Raw genomic sequence first — 19,182 nt, 5'->3', positions numbered from 1 at the left:
CCCGCGCGGGCCCGTGGAGGTGGGCCGCCTTCCCTTCTTGCCCAGCCGCCGCAGCAAGCTGCGGCCCACGGCAGTCGCAGGCGCTGGTCCCGCGCTGGCAGGTCGTGCCGCGGCCTCCGCCCGGGTCCCGCTGTCTCGGGGCAGGGCCTCGTGTGCCGGCGGTGGGCAGCTGTCACAGGCAGGAGGGGTTTTGGCACTGTCTTCATGCATTTTAGGGCTGGCAGGTTTGTTTTCTTTATGGGGCATCAGTGCAGAATCGCAGGGTGGAGGGTGCCCAAGCTGGCCAGCAAATGTTTCCTGCCTGAACTTTCTCCCCGCTTTGTGCCAGGGTTCATCAGCTCTGGTTTGCAGGTGGGGAAAAGCTGGAAGTCTCAGTTGTTGAACAGACAGCGTTCCCTTTACTCAGTCGGTCCTGTCAGGATGCTTTCAGGTGCCTTTAGGTTAAGCTGAGGCTCTAGTCTGAATGGGACTGTTCATTCTTCCTGCTCACCTGCCTTTCCTGGCTGCACTTAGTTAGATCTGGAAAACGCTGGTTGTATTACCAGTACCAAGCAAAGCAGAACCAGTGGCTCTGCAGGTTAAATGTTAGACCGTGCCCTATGAACAAAAGGTCCTTGACGGCACCTTAAGGTGTTTAAGTAACCATGCTGTATGTTTCCTCTTGGGGCCCAGAGCACTTACCCAAGTCATGGCTTTGAAAGGATCCTCTTGATATGGGAAGTTCCTCATGTCACTTCTGAAAGTTTTTTCCCTAATTGTCCTGCATCAGTCTTCTCACATTTTTCATGCAGCTGATGGTTACGCCTTTGGATAGACTTTAAGAAAAATGCTATCTTGGGCAATTAGTCTCAAACAAGTCCACTCCTACAGTGTTACCCATGCAGGTATACCTGGCTTCCTGACTTCATTGGATCCTCACATAAAGGCAGATGTTTGTCTGCCAAGTTCTCAATGTGGGATCATAACCTTAGTTTTTAGATGGGTAATCTGAATCGCGAGAGAACAAAAAATAAAGCGTGCACAAACTCTCCAGAAAGCCACTGAACTCTAGTGCTGAAAACTAGGTTGTCAGTGTCACTTTGGAACAGTTCCTTTATTTACAAAAGTCTATAACAAACAGAAATATGATGTCACTATAAATTGCTTGAAGAAGGTTTTGGTGTTGTAAAGCAGAATATTGTAATTCACGATCTAAAAGATTTACAGAGTAATAACAGAACAAATAGATGCACTTTTCCTTTTACTTTCTTATCAAACCAAGTGTTGTCACAGTGTTTAAAGGACAGTTCTGTTCAATAAACAAAACATTGCCAATTTGATACAGCTTCTGTATAGAGTCCATTTGCAGGGTTGAGGTTTGAACTCTTGTTTTACACTCCATATAAACTTCATATAAATTTCATTGGACAGAGGATCAGAGGTTTAATTCCCCGAGGCAGGCTCTTTGAAATGGAATGGATTTTGTTAATATTTATGATGTTGGAGATGGAAAAAAGCAAATCCAGAATGGCCTTTTAAGAGCAAGGGTCCCATGCATACCCATGCATATCATTGCTCATGTGAAGAAGCCTGTTGAAAATAATGGGGACTGGTTCCAGACAAAACTGTGCACTTGAGTTCATTGTTTGAAGGTTGGTGGCTTACATAACAGTTTTATCCCTTTGTGTTTTGAACATAAATACTGCAGGTATACACTGAACCCTCTAATTAGCATGTCTGTCTCTCATCGTATTTTTTTCATCTGGCCATACCGGTTTGTGTGGTTCTGTAGAGTTGTTTTCAATGTCATATACTCAGTATAAAAGAGGATTTTGGAAACTACTACAATTGTTCAAAATTAATAATGTTGTTAAAAGGCACCAAACCTCTCCAGATGCTAAAAGATTGATTTAATTTTATTTTCTCAAGAGGTTCAACTGTAAAACACAAGATCAATAATGAACTGGTGTTATGTCTTGTGGTTGTGTCAAGGTTGACTGTGTAGTTCTGCTAATAGGTCAGGTCAGTGGCATGGGCCTGACTGGACCCACACATGGAGCATCCATTTTCGATCTGGAGTGAGCCCTGTGTGTGTGGCATGATCCTGCCCCAGTGGCTACAGAACTGTGCAGCATGGCTCTGGAGTCCCAAAGTGGCCACTTCAAGGCTGTGCTGCTTGCTGCAGCTGCTCCAGGAAGCAAGCTGCAATGAACGCTCTGCACCCATAGGTAGTACCCAGGGTAGATGCTATGGGCCAGATGTGACTGATGACCTCTGGAGATCCCTTCCATCTGATTCTATGGCCCTCTAAACTTTGGAGAGCAAAGTTGAAAATCAGAGTCCTTTACTTAGTTTGTAAACTTTTGTGGGCAGGGAGTGTCTTTCTGTTCTTGATTTGCAGTGTCTCACCTAAAGATATACTGGTCCATAACTGGGGGGCCTGAGGCAGTGTGATATCTTTACCACAGTACCAGCCTGCCCCAAAAAGGAGTGCAGTCTAGGTCAAGGGATTTGATAGGAGAAGGTTTCATTTTACTTTGAGTAAACAATATTTAGCATTAGATAAAATCAAAGTATATCTTTTATAGATGAAGGAGTAGCTACATAACAGATTTCAGAAAATAACAATAGGGAATCCTTGATGACTTACGTTTTTAGTGGAGTTGTTGCATCTCCAACATTTTCATTAATGTTTTGGAAATAAATATGAAATGCCTACAATTTTAGATTTTGCAGATGACACAAAGATGGATGATGTGGTACATAGGGATGAAGCTAGGATGGTCATACATGGCAGGGGTTGCTAGGTACACTATTCAATAAAATATATTTTTAATACAGCCAAATGCGAAGTAATATATTGAGCAGCATGGAATGTGGGGTATACCTATAGAATGAAAAACTTTATGGTGAAAAGCAGTCACTTTGGTGCAGCTGGGGTCACCATGGAGACCTAGCCAAGACATGAGGGCAGTGGCTGCTGGGAAATGGAGTCTGGCTGCCAGCCAGATGAGCCATTTTGTCCACCCCTGGGGTAGGGGCTGATCTTGGTGGGCAGGGGCATCGCCATGCCATTCACGTGGCCTGCAGGGCCAAAGCTGAGCATTACTGCTGTAGGTGATTTAATGATCCCATTGACCTTAGATCCATAGAGGTGATTAAACTATTGTTTCATAGATTTCATAGACGTTAGGGCTGGAAGGAACCTCAGAAGATTATCGAGTCCAGCCTCCTGCCCAAGGGGCAGGAAGTCAGCTGAAGTCATAGGATCCCAGCAAGATAAGCATCCAAATTTCTCTTGAAGGTGTTCAGTGTAAGTGCTTGAACCACTTCCGATGGCAGGCTGTTCCAGACCTTGGGGGCTCGGACGGTAAACACATTCTTCTTTATGTCCAGCCAGAAATGATCTTGCAGGAGTTTATAACTGTTCAACCTTGTCATCCCTTGGGGGACTCTGAATAGTCATTCCCCCAGATTCTGGTGGTCACCCCAGTTACACTTATAGGTAGCCATCAGATCACCCCTGAGCCTGCGCTTTTCCAGGCTAAAGAGTCCCATAGCTCTCAGTGTGTCATTGTAAGGTCTGCTTTGGACTAATCTCATTCATAATAGGTACAAAAATGTGCTGCTTAAAAGTGTGCTTAGGGAGTATTTGTGCTAAAACTTCACAGCCATTTCAAAAAAGGTAAAATGTAGGGCTGTGTGAAGCTTCAGTCGGTGATTCAGTTTGGCAGACATCTGGTCCAAGTTTTAGAGGCCAAAACTCCCACTCAAACTGGGACCTCTTTAACCTCTCCAAATCAAATCAGAACCCTCCAAATCGATTTGGAGAGATTCGATGATTTGGACACAGATGCAGCCCCAAATGTTTCCTCTACATACTAGTCTCTCACGCTTAATTTGGGCTATGCTGGTAGTTGGATTGGGATGCTACATTTTCTTAGGAAATGTATTTTACACTGCCTATAATTTGTCTTGCATGCAGATATTTTTAACATTACCTGAAATGCAGAAAAAACTTAACTCTTCCAAACTCCAAAAATATACTATCGGAGAGAATATTTTTTAAGTTGTTAATGAAATTTAATTTTTTTCAGTCTTATAAAGATAGAGTTGAGCCTACTAAGCTATTATGGAAACATGGCAGTTATCAGCTATTATAAATCTCTTTTCTGGCCCCCTTTGTAAATGTTTTGACGTAAAAATGACCAACCTGTATAAAGACAAAGGAGAAAAGTTCCTGAAAGGTGAAAGAGGACTTGTCTAAGGTGGTGTTTATTAGAAACATTACTCCGATCAGAAGCATTTCTCTTTATTTTTGCTTTGTTGCTCAGTAACTTACTACTCCTCAGACTCTGTCTGTAGTTATACCTCATTGAGTGTATGTACCATGTGACTATTTTTGAGGGCAACTCTCTTGTTCGTTTGAGGCCATTCCTCCTTCTGTTAAGCTACTGAGAGTAGAACTGGCTGTTGTAGTCCCAGTCTTTCAGCCTGGTTTTCATGTAGTAAAGCATTCTGTTGAAGTCATTGGGTCTGGATGTAGGTACTAATGGGCCGTAGTTTTAATTTAGTCTGTACATTTAGTCTGGTTATGTATCATGGAGAGACTGGAGTCACTGCAGCAGCTAGCATTCAAGACTCCATTTTAATGCTGATTGTCATTTCCTTTGTGATTTAAAAGAAAAGAAAGTCTGTCACTGCTTTGAATTTTTAAGGTTAAGTACCACTGACAATAAGAGCTTAGCTTGTCTTGTCATTAGATTGTGAGGCGAGAGGGGGCCATTGTGATTATCTTCTCTGATCCCTTGTCTAACACTGGCCACAGGATATTTCTGAGTTATGATCTAGTTTAGGACTGTCCAGCTTCAAGCACCCAGGGGTGTATGACCCAGGGGTTGCACCAGAGGTGGGGGAAGGTCCTATGTTGCAGGTGGCTATGGGCCCCCCAGACTACGTGTCACATGCATGTAGGTGCTTACCCCCTTGCTGCACCATACTGCATTGGTGCTCAGGGCCACTGGCTTCCCTAACTGTGGACTGCTTTGCCCTGCTCTGCCACCCCTTATTGTTAGGGACACGCAGCAGAAGCTGAAAGAGGGAGGGGGATCCTGGAGATCATTAGCAACTGCTGCAGCTAGAGTGGAACAGCAGTGGCAGCTGGATAGGAACCTGAGGGCTTCATGTTGACTCTTTATGGGCTGCCCGTTGCACAGCAGTGATATAGTTCAAAAAAGAATTTTCTGTCAATATTTATACAGCTGTGATATAAAAGAAATTCAGTGTTGGGGAATAGTCTTTGAACTTTGGCAAGTTATTCCATGGTTAATTATCCTTGCTTGTGGGTGTATATGTATAATGCTTTATTTCTGAAGTTAACTTCCATTTCCCATTGTCAGATTTTTTTATACTTCAGTCTGCTAGATAGAAATATCCATCGCTACCAAATTTCCATTCCCCCCCATAAGTACTTATGCCTTGCAGCCATATTCACCCTTAACCTTGCTAAGTTAAACCAGTTGAGCTCCTTCAAGCTTTCTAAACCTTTAGTCATTTTCATGGCTCTTCTCTGAATTTCCTCCTATATCCTCCCTGAGTTGTGGATATGAGAATTAATCAGTATTTCAGTAACATTTTGAATTAACATCTGAACAGAGGTGAGAGAACCTCCTTATTCTGACTCTGTATTCTTTTCTCTATGCATCCAAGGATCCCACAGGCCTTTTTGGTTACAGTGTTGTACTGGAAGATGGCTGTCTCCAGTAAAAAAAACCCAAACAAACAAAAACAAAAAACCCCCCAGAAAAACAGAAAAAGCCCCTCAAAACCAAAATATAAATTTTGAGTCACTGCTTGCTAGTATAGTGTCCCGTCCTCCCGGTATGCCTTGTATTCTTTGCAAAGAACACATTATCTGGAAGTATTTGGTCCTTTAAAAATGTATTTGTGTCCAGTTAACTCAAGTGATTCAGGTTGTTTTTTATTGTTGATCTGTTCCCCTCACAATTTATTACTGCTTCAGTCTGTCTATTAAGTTCAGCCTTTATCATTTATGACTTTGTTTTTTCACTAATGACTTGGATTCTCCCCTCCCCCCACCTCTGCGGAGAGGAAAGAGGACATAGGTCTTTTCCAGATTAAATCTTTGTAGAAATGAATAAAGTGATTTTTTCCCCCCAGGGCCTCAACCCCCCTCCCCAAAATGTTTATAGCAGAGGCAGGCAACAGAGTGTTGATGTCTAATGTGCAGGAAACATGATTTAGAAATTAAACTACACAGCTTCTCTTGTAACTGTAGAACAGGGTTGGGCAAAATATGGCCTGCAGGCTGCATCCAGCCCACTGGGCAATTCCATCAGGCCCACAGGGCCCCTCCATGAGCCCCGTGTAAGCCCTGGCCTTCACTGCCCCTCTGCAACCCACAGTGTCCCTGCAGGAGGTATGGCTCTGGTTGTTAAGCAATGCCCCCCCCCCCACCCTGAGACAGGGGGTATTAGAGGCAAGACGTGTATGCTTGGCAGAGGCTTTTGCTGGTGATCCCATGGCTGTTTCCAGCACTCCCTGCCTGTAAGAGTGGGAATTCAGGTAAGGGCCACACCAGGCTGGGGCCAGGGACTCCCACTGGGGGAAAGGGGAAGAAGTGCTTGGAGCTGTGCGCTATTGGACTGGGTCAGGCTGGCCCTGCACACTGCCACCAGTTGTGGCTGGAGATTGGGGTGGGAGCTGCGGCTGTGGGGCTGAGTTGCTTTGTCCCCACACCCTGCCATCACATGCAGCTAGGGACTTAGGTGGGCTAGTCTGGCCCCACATGCTGCTGCCACTTGCAGCTCCCGCCTGAGTCCATGGCTGCATGTTATGGGGCTGGGTGAAGCTGGTACTGCACCCTGCCATTATGGGTGTCTGGGGACCTGGGCAGGAGTGCTATGGGGCTGGTCTCATATGCTGCCACCACTTATGGCTGCAGACTGGGGTGGGAGCATGAGAACTATGCGCTGTGGGGCCCAGCGGGGCTAATCCCGCTTGCTGCCATCCCATGCAGATTCAGGGACTGGCATACTCTGGGGACTTCTAGGGCCCCCCCACATGCACACCCCACCCTTACCATATCCCCAAACATTCCCACACCCCCTCACCATAGGTCTTCACACACCCACACTCTCCCACAGCTCCCATTCCAATCACATACCCCATGCCCCTATGCATCCTCCCACCCACTGTCTCCCACACACCCTAACCACCATGCACACACACACCCCCACTCCCCAACTATACCCCCCATATACACTTCCTTAGCCCTGCCCCACAAGATACAAGAGTGAGACTGTATTTTGAGCTGTTATGCAGTCACCTCTACATACACTATGCAAACACACTTGGATCAGGACAAAAATATTTAAATATTAAAAAATAAAATGAAATAAGTTATAATAGATGTTTGGGTTGTGGGTTTTTTTGGGGGTGGGGAGGGGGTTAGTATATGATTTGGGTTTTTTTTTTCCCCCCCTGGTTTCAAGAAGGTGGCACCCTCCCTCCCAAAAGGAGTACTTTCAGGGCAAGGGGAGGGATTTTCGGTGGCAAAGGTCAGGGGCTACGGGGTAGGACTTCTGGGTCCAAGATTGTGACCAGGCGATGAGGCACTCATCAAGGGGTGGGACTTCCTCTTGCAGCCCTTGACAACTTGCCAAAACTACTTAAGCAGTCCTCCAACTGAAATAATTGCCCATCTCTGCTCTAGAAGCAAATTGATAATGTGCACCCACAATTGTAAAGTGCCCTGAAATCTTCAGGTGCAAGAACATGCATGTGCAGAGCATTGCTAACCAGGCATTTTAAAACAACTATCTGGTTTTAAAGAGAAGTCATTTGGTTCTACAGCCTGTCCTAATCTGAGGCAACAGTATCTCGCTGTCAGAACAGGCCTGTGTTGTAGCTTTTGTTTGACCTCTTCATCCCTGCTCTGTTGTATCTGTCTCTGCAGGCAGAGGTGACCAACCTGCAGAATAAGTGCATGCAGCAGATGCAGCATGAAGAATAGCAATAGATAGGGCATGGACGAGAGAGCACGGCAGTGGTTTGGTAAGGGGCTAGGGGTTGGAGTAGCACTTGGAGGGGTGCGACTTACTTTGAGCCATGTCTGCCAGAAAGGTTGATGCTCAGTGGTTCAGATGGATAAATGAACCGTGTATTTCCATAAAAGTATGTATTGTATGATGCAGGACTCTGGAGGCATGGTTAGTTTAACAAGCACCCTTCAGTTTAACCTGGCATCCTTGCTCATGCAGTTATGGAAGACAAAATATCTACATTTATCTACAAAAAAGGATGCTTTTAAACCCCCAAATTAGGGGATTCCAAAAAATCCCAACTAACAGGGGAGGAGTTTGAGGAGGGAAAAACACGAAACAGAATGTGTCAGAACAAGGAAAAGACTAATTAATTTTGAGCTTCCTTTTATGATGGTGTGATTTCATCATTCTAGTTGCCTCGCTATTCCGGCTACCAAATGAGAGATGCATAGGCCCCTGCCTTTGACACTTGTCATTTCTGTAAATGTGTACTTATTTTTTATCAAGTATGAAGAAATGCATTTCTTCTTCCCAGAATAATAGCCTTAAACTGATCCAAAATGCGTGTTAATACACAAAGGTTACAGGACTACAAGATGACACAACCTTTTTGGAAAAGAAATCAAAATTGTATAAAGAAAAATATGGTTGGAAGAGACCTTAGAGCATCTGCTGTACCCGCCTACTGGATTGTCCCTGTCTAAACCGTTTCATCCAGCTGTTGGATCCAGCCCATAGAGCCAAGGGCGTCAGCGGTGTCTGGCAGTGAGGGGTTTTCACTGTGGCTGAGCAGAATTGTGGAAAAAGCAGCACTGCTTGCCAGCTTCTGGCAGTGAACCTCAGATGTAAACTGGGTCATTCTGGCCTGCTGCCCAAAAACACTGCTGACAGCTGCTCTAGCCTGGTCCTAAAAAAAATTCTGATGGTGGGATCTCCATAACCTCTCTAGGTAATCTGTTGCAGTGCTTAACCACCCTCTTAGTTAAAAAAGTTCTTTGTAATACCAGATTTAAAATTTCATTTTTCCAGTATAAGATGTACAGGTAACTTTTTTTTGTTGGGTCAGAAAGAAAAATCATGTGCATATATGCAACTAGTTATTTTTGAGCAACTTTTTATATGTTGGTCTCAAGAAATATACTGTATTTACTTGAGTAGAAGATGACCTGGATTATAAGGTGACCCCCAAATAATTAGGTTCTATATATGGAAAATTTATACATTTGCTATATTATTATTGGAGGTTTGCCCTGAATTTGTCCCTCTCCCAGTGCTACAGCAGGGAAAATTAAATTTGAGGGGTGGGATCAGGTAGCCCTTTTGATCTCTGCTTCCACCTAACTTTTTGCCTGGGGAGCCCCTTCTCCCTCCTTACTTTCAGACCCTGCTCTCCCAGAGTACATTGAAGTGAGGAACAAATTTGAAAACAACAGCCTTGAAATGAAACATGGCTATAACAATTTGCATATAGCATCCATACACTTGATTGATGTATGTTATCTTTTTTTTTTTTTTTTTTGAGTTTTAGTATAGATGCTGTATAAACTCTGTTTTGAATAGCACTTTGGCACCTACTTATATAGTACAAATTATTTGTGATATTAGTCAGAAGCCAGAGGCTTGTGATTTATCGTTTAATTCATTGGGCTGCGCCCCATCAGAGTCAACAGTGTTTCAAGCCCTGGTGACCCCACAGCTTTGTACTGCTGTGTGTGTGTGTGCACGCCTTTCCCCCAACCAAGATTCATTTGCTAATTAGCCACCACTCATAACTGGAACTCAAGGTTCTTGTCTCAAGTCCTGTGATACTCCAAAAATTTATATGCAGGTGAGATGTAGGGCAACCTTGTTTTGATTCATCTCATAAAGGGTGGAGTCATATTAATTGTATATGCTAGGCTGAGAGATGGGGGGTGACAGAGGGTTTCTAGGGAAACTGTTTTGTGATGTCTGCTAGGCATTTAAGGCTATTAAAGGAACAGGAATCAATGGGAATGGGTAAGAGGTACACCTAGCTGTGGGAGTGAAGAGGAAGTAAAAATGTGTGTAGTGCAGTGGCTCACTATGACTTGAAAAAGAGTTGGCGATGAGGGGGACTGCTCTTAATGGGCACTACTATATGTCTTATTCAAATGGGTTGTGCTAACCTTGTGGTAGGTTCCCATCAGCATGTTTGCTTAGTGTGAGCCTTGTGTTTTTATAGTCATGCTCAGTATTGGCTGGATTTATTTACCTTCATAGTTGGTTTTCATTGCTGAACACATGCTGCTTTTGGCAGTAGTTTAATGATATATAGTGTATTTAATGAAATTTTCTTGTATGCGGTTATCAGATGAGGGGCTTTTCTCCATGCTCATTGCAGGGGGTGGAACCTTGTATTGTATTTGAGTAAATATGCCAAATAAAAATTGTACTGTTATTTGTTATATCAGTTGCAATTTTTCCCCATGTAAAATCATATCTGAATATTTTAAGGTAATAAAACACCGAAGTAACAAAAGTATGTGTAAAAAAACAAAACAAAACAAAAAAAACAAAACAAAAAAACCCCCCAAAAAACAAAAACCAGAGCTCACAGGTAGAGTAGTTGTATTGTAATTAATACCCCCCCCCACACACACACACATTTTGTTCACTACTTTTTACCAAAATGAACTTCTAATGTCCTTAACTATTCATCCTTTGCTTTAAGTGCTTCTGTTTTGTAAATAAGTAGCTGTTATCACTTGTCTAATCTCAACTGTCTTTAGAAACCAGTATGCATCTGTTTGTGTGTGTAAATAAATAAATATATATTGCATATGTACAATATACCCCAAGGATCCATGGAAAAGTTTATACTCTGTATGCTAAGGATTTCAGTTCCCTGATAAAAACATATAGAGAATTTGCACTGGTTTGGGTATCTCTGATTTCTTGAAAATTAGAAAAAGTGTCTTTAGTTGTAGATGTTTTAAGAAAAATGCTTCCTTAAAGTGTAACATAATAGTTCATGTGATATTTATTATTTAGCATATGACACCTGCCAGTTGCATAATTTAGCCACATTCCCAACATACTGTACATGATGTTTGTAGCAAGGGAATTCTTAATTTCAGACTGTCAAACCAGAAAAGTTAACAGTAAAAATTCAGTGGCGAAACCAATGCTAATGCATTGATCACTATATCATTATTGACTCCAAGATGGACATGAGCCACCAATGCCAGACTGCAGCCAACAAGGCCAGCCATACCTTGTCTTGCATCCAAAGGTGCATCTCAAGGCAGTCCAGAGAGGTGATACTCCCTCTCTATGCAACTTTGGTCAGGCTGCAGTTGGAGTACTGCGTCCAACACTGGGTGCCACACTTCAAAAAGGATGTGGCCAGCCTGGAGAGGGTTCAGAGGAGGGCCACCTGCTTGGTGAAAGGGAAGCAGGACAGGCCCTATGAGGAGAGACTGAGGACCTGAACCTGTTCAGTCTCAGCAAGAGGAGGCTGAGGAGGAACCTGGTGGCTGCCTACAAACTCATCAGGGGAGATCAGCAGCAAATAGGTAGAGCCCTTTTCTCTCCACCACCACCTGGGGTGACAAGGAACAATGGTAATAAGCTGATGGAGAATAGGTTTAGGTTAGAGATCAGAAGGCAATATTTTATAGTTTGGGTGGCCAAAATCTGGAACCAGCTTCCCAGGGGAGTGGTCCTTGCCCTTACCTTGAGCAAATTCAAGAGGAGGTTGGATGATCACCTATCTGGGGTCTTGTGGACCCAGCATTCATTCCTGCCTGTGTCAGGGGGTCAGGCTAGATGATCTGTTCAGGTCCCTTAGGACCCTAGCTACTATGAAACTGTATCTGTATCTTATTTAAAGAGGTTTTTAATTTTAAATGACAGTAGTCAGATTTTAGGACTTACTAGTTTGTACCAAATATTTATGTAGCAGGGCACTGAGGTGCCTGCTACTTGTGGAGCTGTAAGTGAGGACCCTAGCTGTGGGTTGCCAGGGTAACCACTGGGAGTCAGCTGACCAGAAGGGGTAGGGCCTGACTACGATATAACTCCCAGGCTGAAGCCAGGCAGGCAGTTGCCTGCCAGCAGCCATAGGGGTAGGAACTCTGCCGGAGTGAGGAAAAGGAAGAGGCTAGAATGCTTGGGTGAGAGATGGAGAAATCCAGTGACAGACGTGAAGGTGATTATGTCCAGATGGCTTAGGTTTATGTTATATCCAAAGGGCTTGAGTTTGTGTTGACGGTTTACAACTGGAGGACCGGGTGAGGCTATAAGGGGATGGAGGAGGCCTCATAGGGGAGCCATGGCTGTGTGGAGACCCCCAAGAATCCCCAGGGGGGGCAGTGAGAAGCCCCAAAAAGGGGTCTGTAGAAAGCCGTAGCACCTGTGGAGAGTGATTCTGAGACAAGGTTGTGGAAAGCCAGAGTGCCTGTGAGGCGCGTTTCTGAGACAAGCCTACAGAAGCTGTAGCACCTGTGGGGCGCGGCTGAGAGACAAGGGCTGCGAAGTGCCCAGGAACCAGAGAGGGTGCAACGTCCGGTACATCTGCGAGGCTTGGGGCATGGTGCAGGGGTGGTTGGAGCCATGCATAGTCTATAAGGCTGGGTGTTCGGAACCCTGTTGTATAAACAAGGATTGGGGTAGTAGGAACCGTGACCAGGAAGACGACAGGCAACCTCCCTTTAACTTTCATAAGATCAAGACGTGGCAGGCGAGAATGAGGGTGCATTAACGCAAACTTGGCATGGTAGCACTAGGGGAGAGCACTAACACTAGGACTTTCCCCCCTCCTGGTACAATATAGAAAGCACATAATTTTAACAAATTAATTTTGTGTGATATTTTAATATGAAGCATTGCTGTTCCTTAAAAACCTGGTAAAAGATTGCTTTTCTTTCTTTTTTAGCAGGGGGTTGTACAATATTACCTTATGAGATCTTTTCCAGCCATATTTTTTATGATTCTGTGAATCTGCTAAATAATGATACAAGTAGGAAATTGCTGTTAAGTCAGGATTCATGCATTGTTAAAATGATTTGAATGAAATACCAGTAGCTGACAATACAGATCTATTAGTAATTGATCTATTAGTAATAGATCAATACAGATCTATTAGTAATTGATATCTGTGTCTTAAAGCATCTGGAGCCGATTAGAAATGGGTATTGTAACATACCACTTTAAATGTTCAGTAGTTAAGTCTTTAAAACTAGCTTATTTTTATACTTTAAGCTTTAGGCTTAATGTATTAGTGTGCTTTCTGAATATTATAGCTTAAGCTATGCATTTAAGCTTTTTTAACTGGAAGTTTTATGAACTCAGGCAATGTATCTGGCCAGATACTCCCAATACTTGTGTGCTGTATCATTTTTGATAGTTGGGAAATTCTTATTTAACATATCAGTATTGATATCTGTTAACATTTCATACTATCCTTCAGTCTAGAAGTGTTCATAAAGTTACTGAATGATGATAAGTCAGTGAATTAGGTTTGGACAGTTGCTTTTCAGCAAGCAGTACTTATTCTTCGTCAGCTGTATGTGAAATCACATAATTTTTCTGACTTAAATACAGTGGCTATTTTGTCTGCCTCTTTCTTATGGTAGTTTTTTTTTTAAAGTGCCCATTTGGGGATGTGCAGGAACATTTGCTCGGTTTGATGGATACTTTGCTGAGAAAATGCCTCCTGTAAACAGTTTCTTAATGTAAGGATTATTTTAGAAATCTTAAATCAGAGTATGTCTATTTAGTTTCCTTTTCTTTTGTGTAAGAGTGTGCTACAGACTTGAAACTGATTTCAGTTCCATGTAATGTGTGTTACTTTGTTTGCGGTATTACATTTCCTCTGCATCTTTTTGGCTTTACAGTCCTATTTTCACACTTCTCACAAAGCTTGATGTCCCTATTGTTGGTGTGTGAAGGATCCATGCTAATAAGAGGGGACTGTAAAAGGGAAGCAATGAGATGGACCGTATTCAAAGCACTAAATGCACAAAAAATAAAGCAACTGAAAATGACAGAACCAGAATTATTATTAGCAGTATTATTTTTATAATGTTATACTTCCCTTTTAACAACTTTGTCTCTTTCTAAATCAGGCTTTTAGCTTTTAAGTTACAGGCTAGGCCAAAAAATATCCATCCATGGCAAATAAGAAATCCACAATTTATGGATTCTTAGCTCTCATTTTATCACTTAAAAACTTAATCCCTTTCTCCTTTCTGCCTCCCCTTCCCTTTCTAATAAAACCACTGCCTTGTTTGTTTACCTGTCCCTCAGTGATCACTTAAATTTGAGGAGTTCTTTTTTCATATGTAGGAAGGGGATGTTAGGTATTAACCTTTGGAGGTACAGTAAAATCCCTGTTATCCAGCCTGAGTGGGGAAGGCTGGGGGCTGGTTATGTGAAAATTCCCCCCTCCATGTTACCTGAGAAAGCTGCCCAGTTGGGGGTGGGGAGGATGGCCGCACATGGAGCGATACCAGCTCGGGGGAGGCGGGGTGGTGACAGTGGCTGCCACGTGCGAGCATTCCCTGCTTCCCTTGTGTCTGGCCAGTTGGCCGGAAATTCTGGTTAATAGTGTATTCTGGCTTGTAGAATGCTGGATAACAGGGATTTTACTGTATTATTTGCCATACTTTGTGCTATGTTCTTTAATCTTTTGATGTAACATTTTTATAAAGAGTGGTTTGACTTTTCCACCCTAAACAACACTCTATAATTGCCAGTTTCACAATTTTCGTTAATATTTTTTGCTTGAATCAAGACACCCATGGAAGAATTCAGTTGCTTGTGTAAATCAGCTGTCTATATTTTTTTCACACTCTCCGTTGCTTTCTTAGCTATCTTTTTAGATTGACAATTTAGTATGCTATGCTTATAGATATAATTTTATGTGATAATAGAAACTTTTAGTATCTTATTGGAGTTTTTTGGTAGGACTTCGTTTAACTCCATAGGAACATGAAATTTGTACAACTTTGATTACAGTCATTATCCCCTTACTGCACTATTACATAACATTTTAAAGGGTAAGGAATTCCAGCCATCTGTTCTGTCCTCCTGAGCTCCATGTAACAGCTGTAAGCCACAGTATTTCCCTCCCTTCCTTATGTCCAGGGAGGTGGACTGACCTGCTTGTTGTCTTTTGCTGTATATAAATTGAAAGTAAGAGTTGCTAACACAGTAACACCATTTTTTTTCCATTCTTAGTCTGTGTTTTCATGCACTATATTTCTTTAGAAAAATTTCTGTGGATCGTCTCCCTGGAGTTTTTGTTTAAATTAATACCCCCTCTTTGTTCATTTGTTGAAGAAGTTGGAGGGATGTGTGTTTGTTGTTGGGTAGAAGATTGGGATTTGGTATATTGGAGGAGTTGGATTGGGGAGTGGGAATGTGAAAGGTTAATATTGAAAGTACCAATGATTCATTTGTTTTTCAGAAAGGGGAAAAAAAGATGTCTTTTAGAGAATTCTAACTAAATAAAGATGAGATTGAAAACTTAAGCCCTGATACATTTCTGGTCAAGTTGTTCCCACCCAGTAAGAACTTAATTTTCTTCGCTTTTTTTAAGTCACTCAAAGATTTGGATCACGCACAAAATACAGCCAATGGGCTGTATTTGGCTACTGAGTGATCCTGTTTGGCCCACTGCGTGCCTTCAAGAGCCTGAGGAGGGAGGGCTGTGTCCTGCACTGCTCTGCTTTGCCACAGCTTGGGCTGGGCCATGAGCAGACTCCACCATGACCCCCATTCCCACCCCTCCCTGTTCCCTGCCACCTGGCATGGTTTTCTGTTGGCTGGGCGCCAGGACTGCACAGTGCTGCCAGTGTCTGGGCCCGCACAGGACATTGTGTGATGCAGCATGCCAAGTAGCCATCCTGCCTGCCTGCTTGCTGTGACGAGCCCCTACAGTGCCACTAGTCTGTGCTGGCCCTGGTGGGGCTTGGCCTGTGGTTGCCACCTCAGACTTTCCTGATGTGGCTGGGCAGCTGTCGCTTGTTGCAGTAGGCGGGTGAGATGGCTGCTTCTTAAGCTTGTGTAGGTCAGTTATTACGAAATTCTTCCTAATTCTTTGGATGGCTAAATAGTGGAGGTAGGTTACCAAGACAGAATCTCTCTCAGGAGGTTCTTTCTTGCAGATTAGACTAACGTTTGTCAGGGATGATTTAGATGCATGTACTTCTGTACTGAGCAAGGGTTTGGGTTGCGGGGGACCTCAGGTGGTCTTCTAATTCCCTTTTTTTCTGCATTCTTTCTGCCCCACTGTGCATCTCTTTATATCCTGTATTACTTTTCTCTAGTTTATTCCCCCCAAAATAGTACTTATTCTCTTCCCCTCAACCTTTGCAAATTTTACCGGAAAACAGACGGTGGAGTAATAATAGCTGCAGATGGACATAAGTGGAGCATTGTAGAAGCATAATTTCATGTGAAAAACCATCCCCCGCATGTCCACCCCACCACTGTTCTGATTTTCCATGAACAGAGCTGTGCAACCCATGTTTCATATTTGCTTGCAGCTAAGTGTCTGAAGTGGATGACCCTGTGTTCTCCTTCCCCATCCCAATAACCAACAGATTTTCTGTGGAAAGGATCAGCAGTAGTTTCCTTTCTCCGTTTCAGTCCATAGATTCCTGGCTTCACACATTTAACTGAGGTGTTGTACGTACAGAAATATGTTTAGCGTATCGCTTTGTTTTGGTTGGAAACATTTTTGGACCCTCCAAGTGAGGAGAATATTAAGGTTCAAATATGACTCTAGTGATGCCCTACCACCAATCAAAAACACCTATAAAAGTTGTTCCAAAAGCTTGCTTGCTCACTCTGTATCTGTATATGTATGTGTGTGTGTCCCTGACAGTTTGGGAAATCGTTTTTTAAAATCCCCTATTTTCTCTCTCTCTCTCTCTCTCTCTCTCTCTCTCTCTCTCTTTCCCCTTTCCTGTGGTATTTGAGCACCCACATAAACCAGATGGATGGTGGTGATAGCAGAACTGAATAGAGGCAGTTTGTTGCCCAATGCACAAAGTGAATTAAAACAAGATGATTTTTTCATCCATTCTTGTTGCTTTGATAATGGTAGGTGAAATATTTGGTGCCAGAATAGTCGTTCTCTTTCTTAAGCTAATGTTGTCCTTTTAATTCCCCAAAGCAGAAAATAATTTGTATTATCACATTTTAATTTTCCTTTTTGTTCAGAAAATAAAAACAATTGACCATATCCACAATTGCCCAGAACTTTTATGACTCCCTTCTCCGGATTCAGCATCAGCAGCTGATTAATGTTGAGCAAACTCATCCCTGGTTTTATTACAGTCTGGATGAATTTGTCTCATTATTCCCAGGTCAGAGTGACATAGGTTGCTTTTTGTGGTAGCCTCCTATTAACTTCACTGGGACTCCATATGGGCTCTGGGGTTTCTCTACATAGAGTAGCATATTTAGCCAAGGCTGCAGTCCTTAATGATGCGCAAAAAGATATCGTGACTTGACATCCATTGCTTTTAAATTGAAGTCTGTTAAATTGCCATATTGAATCAACCCTCTCAAAGTGTTTGGAGAATGGAAAATGGCTAGATTGCTTGAACAATATATTTTTTGACTTTTTAAAGTGTACTACAAAATAACAGTTTAGAAGCACAAGAACTCTTGCTTCTACTTTAGTTTTTAGTTTCTAATACTACTTGGGCTTTTTATTAGTTTATTTTGAGGGAACAAGTCCCGTTATATGAAGATGATGTAGTTACGGTTGACTTTTAAAAATTTTTATTGGTCTGTGCAAAGTTCTTTTTCCTTTCAGAGTCTCAGTCTAAATGGTATCAGTGAGATCTTTCTTCTACACACTTTTTTTGTACTTTTGCTAAATGGCAGATCTACTATTGAAGTATCACACCCATGCAGTCGAGCCCACAAGTTTGGACACAGAATGTCAATAGATTACCTGTATCATTTGAATCTTTGAATAAAGATTCAAATATAAAGAGAGAAATATAAAACCACCTGCAAATAAAATGTGGTTTTAATGTAGTGGCTTCATAAGTTATTTTCTGTTATTTTGCACCTATACTACATTAGCAGCAGGACTCCAGATATGGAAGTGGCTGCACAAGTAGGGTTATCTTGGTATTATTGACACCAGGCTTAGGGTTGAACTATATGTAAAATCTCTTCTGTGTTATTTTATCTGCAAGTCAGGATTAATGAGTGAATGTGTGTATTTGTTTACTATTTTAGCTTTAAAAGTTTTGTTAAAATGGTCACTTATTTTTCTCAGTATGTCTTTCACTGAAACTACTAAAGTTCCAGATATAGGTAATGGGTAACTAGATTTTCAGCTATGTAATTATTAGGGTTTTTTTAAGGCACAGTGTTCAACAGCATCACATTTCTTTCCTCTTACATTTGAGTTCTTAAGTCACGTTTGGTGGTAGGAGGAATATTTTAGAGTAATAGTTTGAGCTTTTTAAACGTGTTAACAACTAAACCAACTAGCAAGAGATGAATATAAATGAGGGCGTGAGAGAGCTTGTGGGATCTTCTTGGAATCCCTTGTGATAAAAAAGGTCTTTATAAATGATCATATGGCTTTACATCCTTGACCATGTGAAATATTGGAGTTTTTATGCTATGCCTTTTGTCTTATTGGTGACATTAATTTTAAATGTCTGTCTATTAATCACCTTTGAATACTTGCTGCCAACTCTGTAGTAAATTTTTCTTGTTATAGTCTTTGACATTTGAATGAGGATAAAACCCTTTGTTAATTAGGATTGTGATAATCCAGTATATTCAGGTTTTAAATGTGAGTTTTACTTCCCTTCTGAATCACAGTATGCTGAAGCAGAATTTGCTTGCTTAAGTATTTACTGTAGAAGGAAATAAGTTTCAAGTTATGTTTTAACATGTTATACACTAGAAAAGAGGTAGTTAGAATCATAGAATCAATGAGTGGGAAGGGACCTAGACAGATCATCTAGTCCAACCCCCTGGCATGGGCAGGAAGGAGCACTGGGGGTGGCAGCGGTCATAAGACCCCAGCCAGGTGCCTGTCCAGTCTCCTCTTGAAGATTTCCAGGGAAGGTGAGAGCACCACCTCTCTGGGAAGCCTATTCCAGGCTCTGGCCACCCTTACCGTGAAGTAGTT

At 42.3% G+C, this 19,182-nt stretch overlaps 1 protein-coding gene across 1 annotated transcript in view; it reads left to right on the top strand.

Annotated features, from left to right (window-relative positions):
* Positions 1–19,182, top strand: part of ZDHHC17 (zinc finger DHHC-type containing 17) — a 131,086-nt gene that overhangs the window by 344 nt on the left and 111,560 nt on the right. The gene's annotated exons all lie outside the window — the stretch shown is intronic.

This window comes from Crocodylus porosus, unplaced genomic scaffold (assembly GCF_001723895.1).
Source record: "Crocodylus porosus isolate Cpor-Errol unplaced genomic scaffold, CroPor_comp1, whole genome shotgun sequence".
NCBI classification, from domain to species: domain Eukaryota; kingdom Metazoa; phylum Chordata; order Crocodylia; family Crocodylidae; genus Crocodylus; species Crocodylus porosus.
The sequence above is the reverse complement of the archived record's forward strand: the minus strand, read 5'-3'. Positions and strand labels throughout refer to the sequence as shown.